Source organism: Gopherus flavomarginatus, chromosome 10, assembly GCF_025201925.1.
Source record: "Gopherus flavomarginatus isolate rGopFla2 chromosome 10, rGopFla2.mat.asm, whole genome shotgun sequence".
In the NCBI taxonomy this organism is placed as follows: Eukaryota; Metazoa; Chordata; order Testudines; family Testudinidae; genus Gopherus; species Gopherus flavomarginatus.
The window spans coordinates 82,373,268-82,390,462 of NC_066626.1; the positions used below are offsets into that span (position 1 = coordinate 82,373,268).

At 56.6% G+C, this 17,195-nt stretch overlaps 1 long non-coding RNA gene across 1 annotated transcript; it reads right to left on the bottom strand.

Moving 5' to 3' along the window:
• Positions 1-3,874: 3,874 nt before the first annotated feature.
• On the bottom strand, positions 3,875-5,236 carry LOC127030037 (uncharacterized). The gene is made up of 3 exons (XR_007768276.1): positions 4,919-5,236; positions 4,718-4,784; positions 3,875-4,516 (listed from the first exon to the last, which is right to left on the bottom strand). It is a non-coding gene; the product is annotated as an uncharacterized LOC127030037 (long non-coding RNA).
• Between the last annotated feature and the right edge of the window lie 11,959 nt (positions 5,237-17,195).

The following is a 17,195-nucleotide window of genomic DNA, read 5'->3' on the forward strand; positions in this document are numbered from 1 at the left end:
TTCAAACCAACCTACACCTGCCCTTGTACAACGTGACAGCTGCTCTGCCAGTCCCATGGCTGGTCACTGGAGCAGCCTGAACGTGCAGCACAGAGAACTCGGACAGCACAGGAGTGACACAGGCAGAGAGGGGGACAAAACAGCACAGATGAGTTTGCTGAAGATTTTGGAGCCCTCCCCAAGAAACGATTTTAGAGCCTCCCATTTCACAGCAGGCTTTCAGTGAGAACTAAGGTCTGCCCAGCAGGCAGCCACAGGGACATCAGATTCCTCTCAAACCACCAGCTGAAATGGGTCTCAAAAGCGTTAGGCAGCCTAGACTCTGAAACAAGCCCACACAACAACCAACCACCCACAAACAGTGGGCCGTGTTCCCATGCACTCCAGTATTCCGGAGCATAGACTCATAGACTCATAGACTCTAGGACTGGAAGGGACCTCGAGAGGTCATCGAGTCCAGTCCCCTGCCCTCATGGCAGGACCAAATACTGTCTAGACCATCCCTGATAGACATTTATCTAACCTACTCTTAAATATCTCCAGAGATGGAGATTCCACAACTTCCCTAGGCAATCTATTCCAGTGTTTAACTACCCTGACAGTTAGGAACTTTTTCCTAATGTCCAACCTAAATCTCCCTTGCTGCAGTTTAAGCCCATTGCTTCTTGTTCTATCATTGGAGGCTAAGGTGAACAAGTTTTCTCCCTCCTCCTGATGACACCCTTTTAGATACCTGAAAACTGCTATCATGTCCCCTCTCAGTCTTCTCTTTTCCAAACTAAACAAACCCAATTCCTTCAGCCTTCCTTCATAGGTCATGTTCTCAAGACCTTTAATCATTCTTGTTGCTCTTCTCTGGACCCTCTCCAATTTCTCCACATCTTTCTTGAAATGCGGTGCCCAGAACTGGACACAATACTCCAGTTGGGGCCTAACCAGCGCAGAGTAAAGCGGAAGAATGACTTCTCGTGTCTTGTTTACAACACACCTGTTAATGCATCCCAGAATCACGTTTGCTTTTTTTGCAACAGTATCACACTGTTGACTCATATTAAGCTTGTGGTCCACTATGACCCCTAGATCTCTTTCTGCCATACTCCTTCCTAGACAGTCTCCTCCCATTCTGTATGTGTGAAACTGATTGTTCCTTCCTAAGTGGAGCACTTTGCATTTATCTTTATTGAACTTCATCCTGTTTACCTCAGACCATTTCTCCAACTTGTCCAGATCATTTTGAATTTTGACCCTGTCCTCCAAAGCAGTTGCAATCCCTCCCAGTTTGGTATCATCTGCAAACTTAATAAGCGTACTTTCTATGCCAACATCTAAATCGTTGATGAAGATATTGAACAGAAGCGGTCCCAAAACAGAACCCTGCGGAACCCCACTTGTTATACCTTTCCAGCAGGATTGGGAGCCATTAACAACTACTCTCTGAGTACGGTTATCCAGCCAGTTATGCACCCACCTTATAGTAGCCCCATCTAAATTGTACTTTCCTAGCTTATCTATAAGAATATCATGCGAGACTGTATCAAATGCCTTACTGAAGTCTAGATATATCACATCCACCGCTTCTCCCTTATCCAGAAGGCTCGTTATCCTATCAAAGAATGTTATCAGATTAGTTTGACATGATTTGTTCTTTACAAATCCATGCTGGCTATTCCCTATCACCTTACCACCTTCCAAGTGTTTGCAGATGATTTCTTTGATTACCTGCTCCATTATCTTCCCTGGCACAGAAGTTAAACTAACTGGTCTGTAGTTTCCTGGGTTGTTTTTATTTCCCTTTTTATAGATGGGCACTATATTTGCCCCCTTCCAGTCTTCTGGAATCTCCCCCGTCTCCCATGATTTCCCAAAGATAATAGCTAGAGGCTCAGATACCTCTTCTATTAACTCCTTCAGTATTCTAGGATGCATTTCATCAGGCCCTGGTGACTTGCAGGCATCTAACTTTTCTAAGTGATTTTTTACTTGCTCTTTGCTTATTTTCTCTTCTAAATCAACCCTCTTCCCGTAAGCATTCACTATACTAGACATTCCTTCAGACTTCTCAGTGAAGACCGAAACAAAGAAGTCATTAAGCATCTCTGCCATTTCCAAGTCTCCCGTTACTGTTACCCCCTCCTCATTGAGCAGTGGGCCTACCCTGTCCTTAGTCTTCCTCTTGCTTCGAATGTATTGATAAAAAGTCTTCTTGTTTCCCTTTATTCCCATAGCTAGTTTGAGTTCATTTTGTGCTTTTGCTTTTCTAATCTTGCCTCTGCATTCCTGTGTTATTTGCCTATATTCATCCTTCGTGATCTGCCCTAGTTTCCATTTTTTATATGACGCCTTTTTATTTTGTAGGTCACGCAAGATCTCAAGGGTAAGCCAAGGTGGTCTTTTGCCACATTTTCTATCTTTCCTAACCATTGGAATAACTTGCTTTTGGGCCCTTAATAGCGTCCCTTTGAAAAACTGCCAACTTTCCTCAGTTGTTTTTCCCCTCAGTCTTAATTCCCATGGGACCTTGCCTATCAGCTCTCTGAGCTTACCAAAATCCGCCTTCCTGAAATCCATTGTCTCTATTCTGCTGTACTCCCTTCTACCCTTCCTTAGAATTGCAAATTCTATGATTTCATGATCACTTTCACCCAAGCTTCCTTCTACTTTCAAATTCTCAACAAGTTCCTCCCTATTTGTTAAAATCAAGTCTAGAACAGCTTCCCCCCTAGTAGCTTTTTCAACTTTCTGAAATAAAAAGTTGTCTGCAATGCAGTCCAGGAACTTATTGGATAGTCTGTGCCCCGCGGTGTTATTGTCCCAACATATATCTGGATAGTTGAAGTCCCCCATCACCACCAAATCTTGGGCTTTGGATGATTTTGTTAGTTGTTTGAAAAAAGCCTCATCCACCTCTCCATGCTTCATATCTCAACTTGAAGTAGTTGGATTGGTCTGTACTTAGTAGCATTTCAGAACATGGTAAAGGTACTTAAAGCATAAGGAACATTTTCAATCTCCAAACCCTTTTTCAGAACAGTTTTTTTTTTTTTTTTTTTTTTTTTTTAAAAAAAACAACCCCAGCCCTCCTGACTGTCCCAAGTTCTGGTTGGCCCCAGAATTCAGTGCCCCAACTCGGGAGCTTCAGGCCCTGTGTTCCAGCTGCCAGGGCATTTTCCGTTGGCCTTGCTATTGCACCAGCCAGGGAGCGTGGCACGCCAGCCATTTTGTGAATACCTTGCACTTTGGGTTGGTCAATGCAACTAGCCATGGTGGCCCGGCCCAGCCCAGGAGTGAGTCAGATCCTTTTGTCAAAAAGGAACCATCGCCTGGATGATCTGTTGGAGACTATGTGCTATGGAATAAGAATGCTCATTTTGTGGAATGAGATGCGGTCTGTGCACTATAGTGTCCCACACACACTTGTACTGCTACATATAAATACGTAAGCAACACAATTTCCACACCAGACTTGCCCCCGTATTTGTAAGTCATGGAATATTAGGATTGGAAGGGACCTCAAGAGGAATCTAGTCCAACCCCCTGCTCAAAGCAGGACCAATCCCAACTAAATCATCCCAGCCAGGGCTTTGTCAAGTCTGACCTTAGAAACCTCTAAGGAAGGAGATTCCACCACCTCCCTAGATAACCCATTCCAGTGCTTCACCACTCTCTGAGTGAAAAGGTTTTTCCTAATATCCAACCTAGCCTGCCCCCACTGCAACTTGACACCATTACTCCTTGTTCTGTCATCAGGTACCACTGAGAACAGTTTAGATCCATCCTCTTTGGAACTCCCTTTCACGTAGTCGAAAGCAGCTATCAAATCCCCCCTCATTCTTCTCTTCTGCAGATTAAAAAATCCAAGTTCCCTCAGCCTCTCCTCATAAGTCATGTGCTCCAGCCCCCTAATCATTTTTGTTGCCCTCCGCTGGACTCTTTCCAATTTTTCCACATCCTTCTTGTAGTGTGGGGCCCAAAGCTGGACACAGGACTCCAGATGAGGCCTCACCAGTGCCGACTAGAGGGGAATGATCACTTCCCTCGATCTGAAGTGTAAGTGCCAAGTGCACCGTTCCACGAGTCCTGTCTGTCAGCACGCATGGCAGTGCAGGCACTGAGGACATATTCCACCCCCAACCCCCTCCAGACGACTCCTTCCAGCAGAGGCCATTTACTCAGGGTAGCAGCAGCGATGCCCCAGTCCCAACCCACCTGTAACACATGCAGACTCATCACCGCGGCACCTCCTGCTGGCTGCTCCAGGAACTAGCTCTGCCCAGCTGTGGGGCGCCCTCTGCAGGTGGCATCTCACCCGTTGTCTGGTCTGTTGTGCTGTCTGGGACCCACGTTGCTCCCTGGCTTGCGGCCTCCTCTCCTGGACAGAGCCCTCCAGCTGTGCCATGCTCAGTTCTCCCCCCTTCCGGGGGTATCCGCAGTCCTCAGCCTGGCCCTGCCCTCCAGCTGTGCCCCACTCAGTTCTCCCCATCCTAGGGGTATCCGCAGTCCTCAGCCTGGCCCTGACCTCCAGCTGTACCCCACTCAGTTCTCCCTCTTTCAGGAGTATCCACAGTCCTCAGCCTGCACCTGCCCTCCAGCTGTGCCCCACTCGGTTCTCCCCATCCCAGAGGTATCCGCAGTCCTCAGCCTGGCCCTAACCTCCAGCTGTGCGCCACTCAGTTCTCTCCATCCCAGGGGTATCCACAGTCCTCAGCCTGGCCCTGACCTCCAGCTGTGCCCCACTCAGTTCTCCCTCTTCCAGGGGTATCCACAGTCCTCAGCCTGCACCTGCCCTCCAGCTGTGCCCCACTCGGTTCTCCCCATCCCAGAGGTATCCGCAGTCCTCAACCTGGCCCTAACCTCCAGCTGTGCCCCATTCAGTTCTCCCTCTTCCAGGGGTATCCACAGTCCTCAGCCTGGCCCTGACCTCCAGCTGTGCCCCACTCAGTTCTCCCTCTTCCAGGGGTATCCACAGTCCTCAGCCTGGCCCTGCCTTGTGCCCAACTGCAACCCGAGTCTAGCCCCCAGCCTCAGGTCCAGCCCCCGTCTGTATCGGACCAGGCTCCTCCCTGGCCAGGTGCAGTGTGAGGGGGGGAGGGGGAACCCAGGCCCACCCACTACTCTGGGTTCCAGCCCAGGGACCCTCTGGCAGCAGCCATGTCCTGCCCTGCTTCTCTCTCCTCCACTGCTCAGGTTCCCTGGGCCACTTCCCCTTGGCCCTTTCCAGCCCTGTCCTTCGGGGCCTCAGGCTGGAGCCTTCCCCTCCTGCGGCTCCCCTGAGCCTGGCCAGTGCTGCTCACTGCACAGACAGACAGGTCCCCATCCTCCCTTGCTTGACTGCTCTCTCCTCTGCTTTGCAGCCTTTATATACGGCCAAGCCTGGCCCTGATTGGCTGCCTTTCTGCCCTTCTCTGATTGGCTGGGTTCTGCACAGGCTCCCTCCAGCCTGCTTTAACCCTTCCTCTGCTAAAGAGGGGCAACCGCCCTGTTAGACCACGGCACCATAGCCAAGAGAGATGGACGTTGCTCTTTAAATAGCCGCACTGAACTAACCAATGAAATTAATGGGTATTTTCAAACGAGTGGGATGGCCAATCATGTGCCTCTGCTCACTTTTTAAAAGAATCGCTGCAGCCCATTGGCTGGGAGGCAGAGGCGGGGGGGGGAAGGTTAGAGACTGGCAAAGGGGGAGGGGGGGCAGGGCATGATCAAAGCGCACACACAAGCGCCCAGAGGAAGAGCCGGCCATTAGCATTAAGCACAAAAACCTGCAACTCAGCTAAAAGTACCTAACAGGCTGTGGAAATGTACCTTCCCGTTGGCTTTGTGCCCTCAGGGAGCTGCTGTGTCTGCGAGCCCAGTTCTCAGCACAGACACCTCTCAGCAGGTGCTGGGGGCAGCACATTTTCAGGGGCGGCATTCCAGACAGCCTTTTTTTTTTTTTTTTTGCTTGGGGCGGCAAAAGCCTAGAGCTGGCCCTGGCAGCAGCAGCGCGTCCTGCAAGGGGGGGCACCCTGGGGCCGCTGCAGTTTGTGTCTGGGAGCAGCGCCCGCACCTTATGGCCGGGTGGGCGCCAAGCATGGGAAACTCGGGCTAGGGGCTGCCCCATGGGGTGCACTGAGCATCCTGCAGGTGCCGCAGGGTGGCTGCCCCCCAGCATTGCAGCCAGGGCTGGGCGAAGCAGCCCAAGCCACCCAGGGACTGTGGCAGGGCAGCCAGGAGCTGCAGCAACAGCAGGGCCATGGTGGGGGCTGGTGCCCAGGGCGTTGCCATGTGGAGCCCACATCCCGCTCCCTCTGGGGTTGCCCTGCCCTGGCTCTGCAGCCCTCTGCCAGGCGGTCCGCCGGCTCTGCCATCCTGGGTCCTGGACAGTCTGGGAGGCGGGAGCCCCAGCTGGAGGGACCCTGAGCTGAGGTGCAGCCTGGGAGCCCCATTTCTTACCCTGACCGTGCCAGTGCCGGACCGGCTGGAGGTGAAGGGGGAGCAGACGGAGCCAGCACTGATGGGGGGAAGCCCAAGGTTGAGGCAGCAGGGAGTGCGGGTGGGGTGTGGGGGAGAGCCCAGGGGTGAGGCAGCAAGGAGTGCAGGTGGGGTGGGGAGAGAGCCCAGGGCTGGGGTGGAGGTGGGTGGGGAGGAGGGTGAGCCCAGGGCTGGGGTGGGGGCCAGCCAAAATTTCTTTGCTTGGGGCAGCAAAAACCCTAGATCCGGCCCTGCCTCTCCCCTCCTTGTTCTCCCGACACAGCCTTGCCGTGTTCACACTTCAGCTGCCCCTGCCGCTCGGTGTTGGTCACTGGTCAGCGGGTGCCCGTTGTCTCTGCGGGGTCTCAGCTCCTCACAGCCGGCGCTCCAGTGTCTCCCAGGCCTGCAGGTGCTGGTGTGAGCCAGGCCAGGCTCCAAATCTCTGTGCCATCAGCCACCCCCCACCCCGCCAGCTGGGCAGGAAGCAGCAGCAGCAGCCTGAGTGGGAGCTGGGCACAGGGTGAGCCAGGCCCTGATCCCTGCCCCACGCTGGCCCATCCGGTGCCATGTTGCTGACGTACACACTGCGCTGGCTCTCGCTGCTTGTCCAGGTGGGTTTCAGCCCCCCACACCCCAGGACAGGACCCGCTTGCCCCTCCCTGTCCCCTCCAGGATGGGACCTGCCCAGTGACGCCCCCCGAGCAGCCACCGCCTCAGCACCGGTGCAAAAGCAGAGATGTGCACTTCCACCTCCCCCAGCACTGGCAAAAGCTGCGGCTTTCTGCTAATGCCGCTATTTCCACGCAGGCCGTGAAATCACAGTGTCCACAGCGGGCTCATGCCAGGGCGACGTCGCTGCCCTATCGATACGAGGGAGGACGTCGACATTACCACGCAGCCGGCTGTTCTTTCACCCTCACTGCAGAGTCCTGCCGTTGACGAGAACCCCAAGGCAGAGAGGGAGGAGACAGGGCACGGGGCGAGGAACCTCTCTTCATTGGGGGCTGAGGTGCTTTTCCCCTGCAGGGAGGTTAGCAAGCAGTGCCCCACCCAACAGATGGTGGGCAGGGAGATCCAGGTCAGTGTGGCCAGCATGTCGCACTCCCACACTGAGCATCGGAGCACGAAGCTAAATCCAAAGAGTGAAAACAGGCACCACTGTGCAAGTTGCCACTTTGCCGTTTCCCACCAGAGAGCTTCCCTGCGGCACAGCACGGCTGCTGCGGTGGCTCTTACAGAGCGGTATGTATCCGGGGGAACCGGCTTTCTGCCTTGGTGTAACAGTGTTCGCGCACTTCCTCATCCTGCCTGGCGAGAGGTTCTCCCTGCCACAGCTCCTCGCATGCTGCAGATAACCCGTTAGATTTTGTTAAAGGCCGAAGTCTTTTCTAGGTAAGGTCAGGGCCCCATTTCACAGCTAGGGATGGAGGGGGCTGTGGTCTTGCTAAGAACTAGGGCAGGAAGGTGCTTTGGGAGTGGGAATCTGAGATAGGGTGACCAGACATCCAGGTTTGGCTGGGAGAGTACCTGTTTTAAAGCCTGTCCCAGCTGTGACTTCTTTGGCAAAGGTGGTCGTTTGTCCTGTTTGCGCTTGCTGCCTGGATCCGTTGGCAAGAGCAAAGGGACAAATGCCCAGGGGGAGTGGTGATGCCAGCCCTGGACGGGGGGGGAGACAGGGCTCGGGCAGGCAGGGCTCGAGGGAGCAGCAATGCCACCCCCCGCCCCACATGGGGGGGCAGGCAGGGCACAGGTGAGCAGCGACTCCAGACCCAGCTGGGAAGAAGGGGGCAGGGCTCAGATGAGTCGCTCAGGCCAGCCTCACGCGTGGGGGGTGGGGTGGGGAGAGGTTCGGACAAGCAGCTCAGGGAGGGGGCCTCAGGCTGGCCCCACACTGTGTCCTGTTTTCCCTTTGGGGAAATATGGTCACACTAATCTGAGAGCACCTTAGGCATGATGCTGGGATGGGGCCACATGGTGACGCGTCCTTGTGGAGTGGCCACAGCCGCAGCGTGCTCAGCCTCTGCATGCCGATCTCCCTGGCACACGGAAAGGAAAACGAGCACCCTGACCAGGAATGCCTCCTGCACCCGTCTAGGTGTGAGATCCCGACGGCTCTCAGACCCGTGTTGGTTTGGGAAGTGTGGCCGGTGCTCCCCCCAGGCAGGCGGGGGGGACCACCAGTGGGGGGGTGGGGGGTGCTCCCCATAGACATGGGGGCGGGACTGTGAGGAGGCTCAGGTGGGGAGGGGAGGGAATGGTTGGGAGAATGGCCAGTGCTCCCTCCAGGCAGGTGAGGGGGCAGTGCTCCCCCTAGACATGGGGCAGGGGAACTGTCAGGGGGCTCAGGTGGGGAGGGAATGGTTGGGAGAGTGGCCCGTGCTCCCCCCAGGCAGGCAGGGGAGGGAGGCCATCAGTGGGGGTGGGGCCATGCTCCCCTCAGGCGGCAGGGTGTGGGGAGATGGTCGAGACGCTGGCTGGTGTTGGGGGGCAGAGGCTGGAATCGGCTGCATCCCCCTCAGGCACAGCTGTTCTCCACTCTCCGCCGGTCTAACCAGCCCTCCGTCCTCCAGGGTTCACACACTCAGATGCTCCACACCCCAGCGTGCTGAGCACACCACAGCCTTCCCCAGCTCTTGGCTCCCTGCAGAAACCTGTCCACATCAAGCCCGCTCAGCCAGGCTCCCCAGCGAGAAAAGATGGTTACTCACCTTTGTATCTGTTGTTCTTCGAGATGTGTTGCTCATATCCATTCCAGTTAGGTGTGCGCGCGCCACGTGCACGTTCGTCGGAAACTTTTTACCCTAGCAACTCCGGTGGGCCGGCAGGTCGCCCCCAGAGTGGCGCCGCCATGGCACCCGATATATACCCCTGCCGGCCCACCCGCTCCTCAGTTCCTTCTTGCCGGCGACTCCGACAGTGGGGAAGGAGGGCGGGTGTGGAATGGATATGAGCAACACATCTCGAAGAACAACAGTTACAAAGGTGAGTAACCGTCTTTTCTTCTTCGAGTGCTTGCTCATATCCATTCCAGGTAGGTGATTCCCAAGCTTTACCTAGGCGGTGGGGTCAGAGTGAGAGGTCGCGGCCTGGAGCACTGCAGATCCAAAAGCAGCAGCATCTCTGGACTGCTGGACCAGGGCATAATGTGAAGCAAATGTATGAATGGATGACCAGGTCGCTGCCCTACATATTTCTTGAATGGGCACTCGGGCGAGGAAGGCCAGCAAGGATGCCTGTGCTCTGGTAGAATGAGCAGTCACTCGGCCCGACGGGAGTTGGGCCAAGTCGTAGCAGGTCCTGATGCAGGACGTAACCCATGACGATAACCTCTGAGAGGAGATCGGTAGCCCCTTGACCCTGTCCGCTACTGCCACGAATAACTGAGGGGACCTGCGGAAGAGTTTTGTCCTGTCCATGTAAAAGGCTAGCGCCCGTCGGACATCTAGCGAGTGAAGCTGTTGCTCCCTGCGGGACGAATAGGGCTTAGGGAAGAAAACTGGGAGGAAAATCTCTTGGTTGACATGGAAAGCTGAGACCACCTTAGGAAGGAAAGCAGGGTGCGGCCTCAGCTGTACCTTATCCTTGTGGAAGACCGTATACGGTGGGTCCACCGTGAGGGCCCTCAGCTCTGACACCCTTCTAGCTGAGGTAATGGCCACAAGGAAGGCGGTTTTCCATGAGAGGTAAAGCAGGGAGCAGGTAGCTAATGGCTCGAAAGGAGGGACCATGAGCCGGGACAGGACCAGGTTGAGGTCCCATGAGGGGGCCGGAGGGCGAATTTGGGGATAGAGCCTCTCCAGCCCCTTCAGGAATCTCGCCACCATGGGGTGAGAGAAAACAGAACAGCCGTCCATGCCAGGATGAAAAGCGGAGATAGCAGCGAGGTGAACTCGTAGGGACGACAATGACAACCCCTGGGCCTTAAGGGTGATGGAGCCTGCCGTGGTCCTGCGTGATGAGATCCCGATGAAGAGGTAGGGTAACTGGGTTGGACACTAAGAGGTCCAACAACACTGGGTACCAGTGCTGCCTGGCCCATGCCGGGGCTATTAGAAGCAATTGGGCTTTGTCCCTGCGCACCTTGATTAGAACTCTGTGAATCAGGGGAATTGGCGGGAAAGCATAATGGAGGTGTGTTGTCCAAGGGATCAGGAATGCATCCGCGAGAGACCCGGGCTCCCGACCGTGGAAGGAGCAGAATGTTCGACACTTCCTGTTCACCCGGGATGCGAAGAGGTCTATCCGGGGACAACCCCACCTCTGGAAGAGTGAGAGGGCGACGTCCGGACGGAGGGACCACTCGTGTGAGAGGAAGGATCTGCTCAGCCGATCCGCGAGGGTATTCCGCACTCCGGGAAGGTAGGAGGCGGACAGGTGAATAGAATGGGCTATGCAGAACTCCCAGAGACGTATCGCCTCCAGACAGAGGGGAGAGGACCTGGTGCCGCCCTGCTTGTTGATGTAGAACATGGTCGTTGTGTTGTCGGTGAATACCGCAACACAACGACCGTGGAGGAGATGGACAAATGCTTGACAAGCAAGGCGGACCACTCTCAACTCCCGTACGTTGATGTGGAGGTTGATCTCTTGTGGGGTCCACAAGCCCTGAGTCCTCTGGGTGCTGCAGTGAGCTCCCCAGCCCAGGTCGGAAGAGTCTGTGGTTAGGGATGCGGAAGGCTGGGGCGGATGGAACGGGAGCCCCGCACACACCACGGATCGGTCCAGCCACCAGTGTAGAGAGTCCAGCACGGCCTGAGGGACGGTGACGACTGAATCCAAGGACCGTCTGGTCGGTCGATACTGAGCAATCAGCCATGTTTGAAGAGGCCTCATGCGGAGACGGGCGTACGCTGTTACAAACGTGCAGGCCGCCATGTGGCCTATTAGGGCCAGACACGTTCGGATTGAGGTCAGCGGGGCCGCTCGCAACCGGAGAATAATGTCTGACAATGACCGGAACCTGGGCAGGGGCAGCAAGGCCCTGGCGAGGGTAGAGTCTAGAACAGCTCCGATAAACTCTATCCGCTGCGTGGGGAGTAGAGTGGACTTGTCGGCATTGATTACAAGGCCCAAAGCAGCAAAAAGGGAGCTGATCCTGGTGACATGATCTCTGATCTGTTGCTCTGACGTACCCCTGATCAGCCAGTCGTCCAGGTAGGGGAAGACGTGGACATGGCATCGTCTCAGGTGAGCGACGACTACTGCCATACATTTCGTAAATACTCGTGGGGCCGTAGAGAGGCCAAATGGGAGGACCGCAAATTGATAGTGCTGGCGGTCGGCCACAAAGCGGAGGAAACGCCTGTGATGGGGGGTGATAGCAATGTGGAAATAGGCGTCCTGCATATCGAGGGTGGCGTACCAGTCTCCGGGATCCAGGGATGGGATGATAGTTCAGAGGGACACCATGCGGAACTTCAACTTCACGATGTACTTGTTGAGTTCCCGCAGGTCGAGGATGGGCCTGAGACCGCCCTTGGATTTGGGGATCAGGAAATAGCGGGAGTAAAACCCCTTGCCCTTCTCGCTCTCCGGAACCACCTCTATGGCTCCTTTGGTCAGGAGCGTGTGCACTTCCTGACGGAGGAATTGCTCGTGAGAGGGGTCCCTGAAGAGGGACGGGGAAGGAGGGTGGGAGGGTGGGGGTGAGGAAAACTGCAGGCGATAACCGTCCTGTATCGTGCGTAGGACCCAGCGGTCCGATGTTATTTGGGACCACGCCGGGAGGAAAGAGGAAAGGCGGTTGGAAAACTGCGGGAAAGGATCCGTAGGGGAGACTGGTACTGCGCCCTCGGGCGCACCTTCAAAATGAAGGCTTAGGCCCTGGGGGGGCCTTAGCGGGACCCTGGCTTTGTCCTGCCTGACCTCATAGACTCATAGACTCATAGGTCAGAAGGGACCAATCTGATCATCTAGTCTGACCTCCTGCACAAGGCAGGCCACAGAACCCCACCCATCCAATTTTATACAACCCCTATCCCAGGACCGAGTTATTGAAATCCTCAAAAATGGTTTGAAGACCTCAAGCTGCAGAGACACCACCAGCAAGCGACCCGTGCCCCACGCTGCAGGGGAAGGCGAAAAACCTCCAGGGCACCTGCCAATCCGCCCTGGAGGAAAATTCCTTCCCGACCCCAAATATGGCGATCAGCTAAACCCTGAGCATGTGGGCAAGAGTCACCAGCCAGCACCCAAGAAGGAGTTCTCCGCAGCAACTCAGTACCCATCGCATGCAACATCTCCCCGCAGACCATTGAGCAGACCTGTCTGGTGGTAATTCAAGATCAATTGCCCAAATTGACGATCCTATCATAACATCCCCTCCATATACTTATCAAGCTTTGTCTTAAAGCCAGGAAAGTCTTTTGCCCCTACTACTTCCCTCGGAAGGCTATTCCAGAACTTCACTCCCCTAATGGTCAGAAACCTTCGTCTAATTTCAAGTCTAAACTTCCTAATATCCAGTTTATACCCATTCGTCCTCGTGGCTACATTAGTACTAAACTTAAATAATTCCTCTCCCTCCCTAACGTTAACCCCCTTGATATATTTATATAGGGCGAGCATATCCCCCCTCAGCCTTCTTTTGGCCAGGCTAAACAAGCCAAGCTCTTTGAGTCTCCTTTCATAAGGCAGTTTTTCCATTCCTCGGATCATCCTCGTAGCCCGTCTCTGAACCTGTTCCAGTTTGAATTCATCCTTCTTGAACATGGGACACCAGAACTGCACACAGTATTCCAGATGGACGACTGCCTGCGGCGGTTGTTCCTGCCCCGGCGTCGCGAGGGGTCCTGTCTCGGGCGGAACGGGGGGTATGGACGCCGCTGCTGGTTCTGTTGTCTGAAGGACCTGCGTTGGGTCGCCGGAGTATGCATTCCGAGCGACTTTATGATGATCCAATTATCTTTTAAGTCCTTTAGCCTAGGGTCAGTCTTGTCGGAGAACAGACCCTGGCCTTCGAAGGGGAGGTCCTGGATCGTGTGCTGGAGTTCCGGCGGAAGGCCGGAGACCTGCAGCCACGAGAGGTGCCGCATGGTGAGCCCGGAAGCCAGGGTTCGCGCGGCCGAGTCAGCGGCATCAAGGGAGAACTGGAGTGAAGTTCTCGCCACCTTCTTGCCCTCGTCCAGGATGGTGGAAAACTCCTGGCGTGCGTCCCGTGGCAAGAGCTCCGCAAACTTCTCCGTCGCTACCCAGGTGTTAAAGGAGTAGCGGCTGAGGAGAGCCTGCTGGTTGGGATACGCGGAGCTGTAGAGCCCCTGCCGAATAGACCTTGCGGCCCAAAAGGTCCATGCGCCTGGCCTCCCTTGACTTAGGCGCCGGGGCCTCCTGTCCGTGGCGCTCCCTGTCGTTCACCGACTGGACCACCAAAGAGCAGGGAGTCGGGTGAACATACAAATATTCATACCCTTTAGATGGGGCCATGTATTTCTGCTCCACCCCCCGAGAGGTCGGGGGAATGGAGGCCGGTGACTGCCAGATGGTATTGGCATTATTTTGTATGGTCTTTATGAAGGACAAGGCAAACCTGGTTGGCGCATCGGCTGCCAGGATGCTCACCACTGGGTCCTCCACTTCCTCTACCTCCTCCGCCTGGAGGTTTAGATTTTGAGCCACTCAGCGGAGGAGATCCTGATGTGCCCTTAAATCCAATGGCGGGGGGCTGGAGGAAGAGGTACCGGCCACCGCCTCATCCGGGGATGAAGATGAGGAGATTCCGGGCAACAGAGTATCCACGGGGGGTTGTACAAGGGGCTGCACCTCGGTATCCTGAGGGAGCTCCGGGTCACGGGAAGTGTCCTCCGTTTGCGGAGAGAGGGGTGGCCTGGACACCGTAGCCTCCGGTGGTCTACGCTCCACCAATGGACGGGGGGTGACGTGATGAGGACCTTGCGTCTGGGCATATGCCCACGGGGTCCAGAATCCCCACTGCGGATGTCCTCTATCTTGCTCCGGGAAGCGGTTTTCGTGCCTGTCGAGTGTCTTGTCATAGGCACTATCATCGAGGGAGGAGACGGAGGGCTCCGTAGCAGGCCAGGGAGGCGCTGAGCTGGAATGGTACAGCGCCGCCGGTGCCGCGACTGACGTTGCCCTCGGTGCCGGGGGTCGGTGCCGTGACTCATACCGGGACCGGGACCGAGAGCGGCGTGATGACCTGCGCCGTGATCTCGACCTGGAGCGGGAGCGATGTCGATGTCTGGAGCGAGATCGCGACCTTCTGGAGGCCCGGTGCCGAGACGGCAATGGAGACCGGGACCTACTACCAGCGCGGTGCCGGGAGGTCGACCGGGTGCGGGACCTGCCACCGGTTCGGTGCCGGGAGGTCGACCGCGGTGCCGAACGCCGAGGCGAACGACTCCTGGAGGCTCGGTGCCGATGGTGTGATGAAGCCGATCGGGACCGGCCAGATGGTGATCGGTGCCGCGAGTACGACCGGCACCGTCTAGGCGATCGGTGCCGGGACTCCGAGCGGTGCCCCGAGCGTGAGCAGTAACGCCATCGGGGTGATCGGCATCGGGATGCGGGAGAGGACGGATGAAGCATCGGCTTGCCCGTGGATACGATGCGTCCCGTGGGTGGTTGAGTTGGCTCCGTGAGAGCAATCAAGTCCCGAGCCGAGGCGAAAGTCTCCGGCGTTGACAGGACCCTTAGCTCGACCCCTGATCGTATTGGGGAGCTAGGAGGAGCTGGACTCGACGGACCCTCCGGGCCCGGAGTTGACAGTCCTGCAGGCGGTGCCACGGCTAAGGTAGGAGCCGGGCGGTCCACTCGGGTCTGCCTGGGTGTGGAGACAGACGTCGAGGGACGTAGGTCTGTTCCCGGTGCCGGAGATGGTCGGTGCCAGGGAGTCTTGCCGGTGCCGGCGCGGTCCGGTGCCGGAGCCGAAGCGGTGGACTGCGCTGCCGGTGCCGGAGAGAGAGCCGCTTCCATGAGAAGGGCGCAGAGACGTTGGTCTCTTTCCTTTTTAGTGCGCGGCTTAAAGGCCTTACAAATGCGGCACTTGTCACTAATGTGCGATTCCCCCAGCCACTTCAGGCATGCGTCGTGGGGGTCGCTTGTAGGTATCGGCTTCTTGCAAGTCGAGCACTGTTTAAACCCCGGCGAGCCAGGCATGGGCCCGGTGCCGGGGAGGGCAACAGCCCACCCACAGGCAATGTTCAATAACTATTTACAAAAACTTAACTAACTACAACTATACTGAAACGGTAACTATAACTAACTGAGAAAAAAGGTTTTATAAGCTAAACGACGAGGAGAGCTAGGGACGTGGAGGTCAGTGAACCGCACTCCACGATTCCAGCAACCGACACGGCGGTAAGAAGGAACTGAGGAGCGGGCGGGCCGGCAGGGGTATATATCTAGTGCCATAGTGGCGCCACTCTAGGGGGCGACCTGCCGGCCCACTGGAGTTGCTAGGGTAAAAAGTTTCCGGCAGACGTGCACGCGCGGCGCGTACACCTAACTGGAATGGATATGAGCAAGCACTCGAAGAAGAACCCGCTGAGACCCCAGGGGCTGGGGTGGGGCGGAGGCCCAGTGAGCAGGGCCCTTAGTACTAGACTGGAGAGAGAACAGGCCGTGGGGAGCGACCCACCACCGAGCTTCCTACTGGGAGGTGACAGGCCCATCCCAGGACCAGGAGTGGCCATTACAGCCAGAGAGGAGCATGGGCTGGGAGAGGCTCCCCGCAGTCAGGCTTCAGGGAGAAGGGGGTGAGGCAGCCCAGAAGCTGCTGACCTGTCGTCCTGTGCACCCACAGCGCCCCAGCAGGCAGAGTGCAGCAGCCTCACGCCGGCTCTGCTGCAGAGCCCCAAGGCTCCCCCCCCAGGGCAGCATACAGGGGCATCAATGCCCAACCTCCTGCACAGCCACAGCCACCCACCAGCACACGGGGTCATTAGCGCCCGACCTCCCAGCAAGCCAGTCACCAGCACATGGGGTCACTAGCGCCCGACCTCCCAGCACAGCCACCCATCAGCACACGGGGTCATTAGCGCCCGACCTCCCAGCACAGCCACCCATCAGCACACAGGGGCAACAGTGCCTGACCTCCCAGCACAGCCAGTCACCCCTCAGCTGCACAGTAAAGGAGGGACAGTCCTGCCCTGGGACCCTCCCCGGTCCAGCTCCCCTCTCTGAGCCCAGCTCCGATGCCCAGGTACAACTCCCTCTCTCCCCTCCTTTGGTGCCTGCTGCCCCCCCCTCCCCCGCAGTGAAGAATTCACAGCCAGACTAGTTTGTCCTCTGTTTTATTGCCGTGTAAACACGATAGCCCAACCCTGCCATTAAATATAAACCTGGAGCCGAGTCTGGCTCCTCGGTCACTTTCTCCGTGGAGACTCACATTGCAGCCCATCTGTCCCGTTCCTTCTGGCAGCCCCAGCAGCACTGACTGGGGGTAGCCCCGGGCACGGCCCCCCACCTGGCGAGCTCAGGGCAGAGAGCACAGCTCCATGGAGAAGCCAGGAGTCAATGCTTGCTCGGAGAAGGGCCCGAATCCAGCAGCCGTGTCCCTGCACGGGCCCTGCCTGTGGCCAATGGGGACAGGACCCCCTGTCCCCTTATGCAGCCCCGCAGCGGTATGGAGAGCCAGAGGGTGACAGCACCAGCAGGGGCAGCTGCGTCAGACCTGCTGAGCCAGCGGCAGCGATAGCTCAAACCTCCCATGGGAAGCTCTCGTCCAAGGGCTGCAGCCTCCTCCCGTCCTGCTAAAATACTGCTGAGGCCAAACCGGCCTGGGTCCTGGT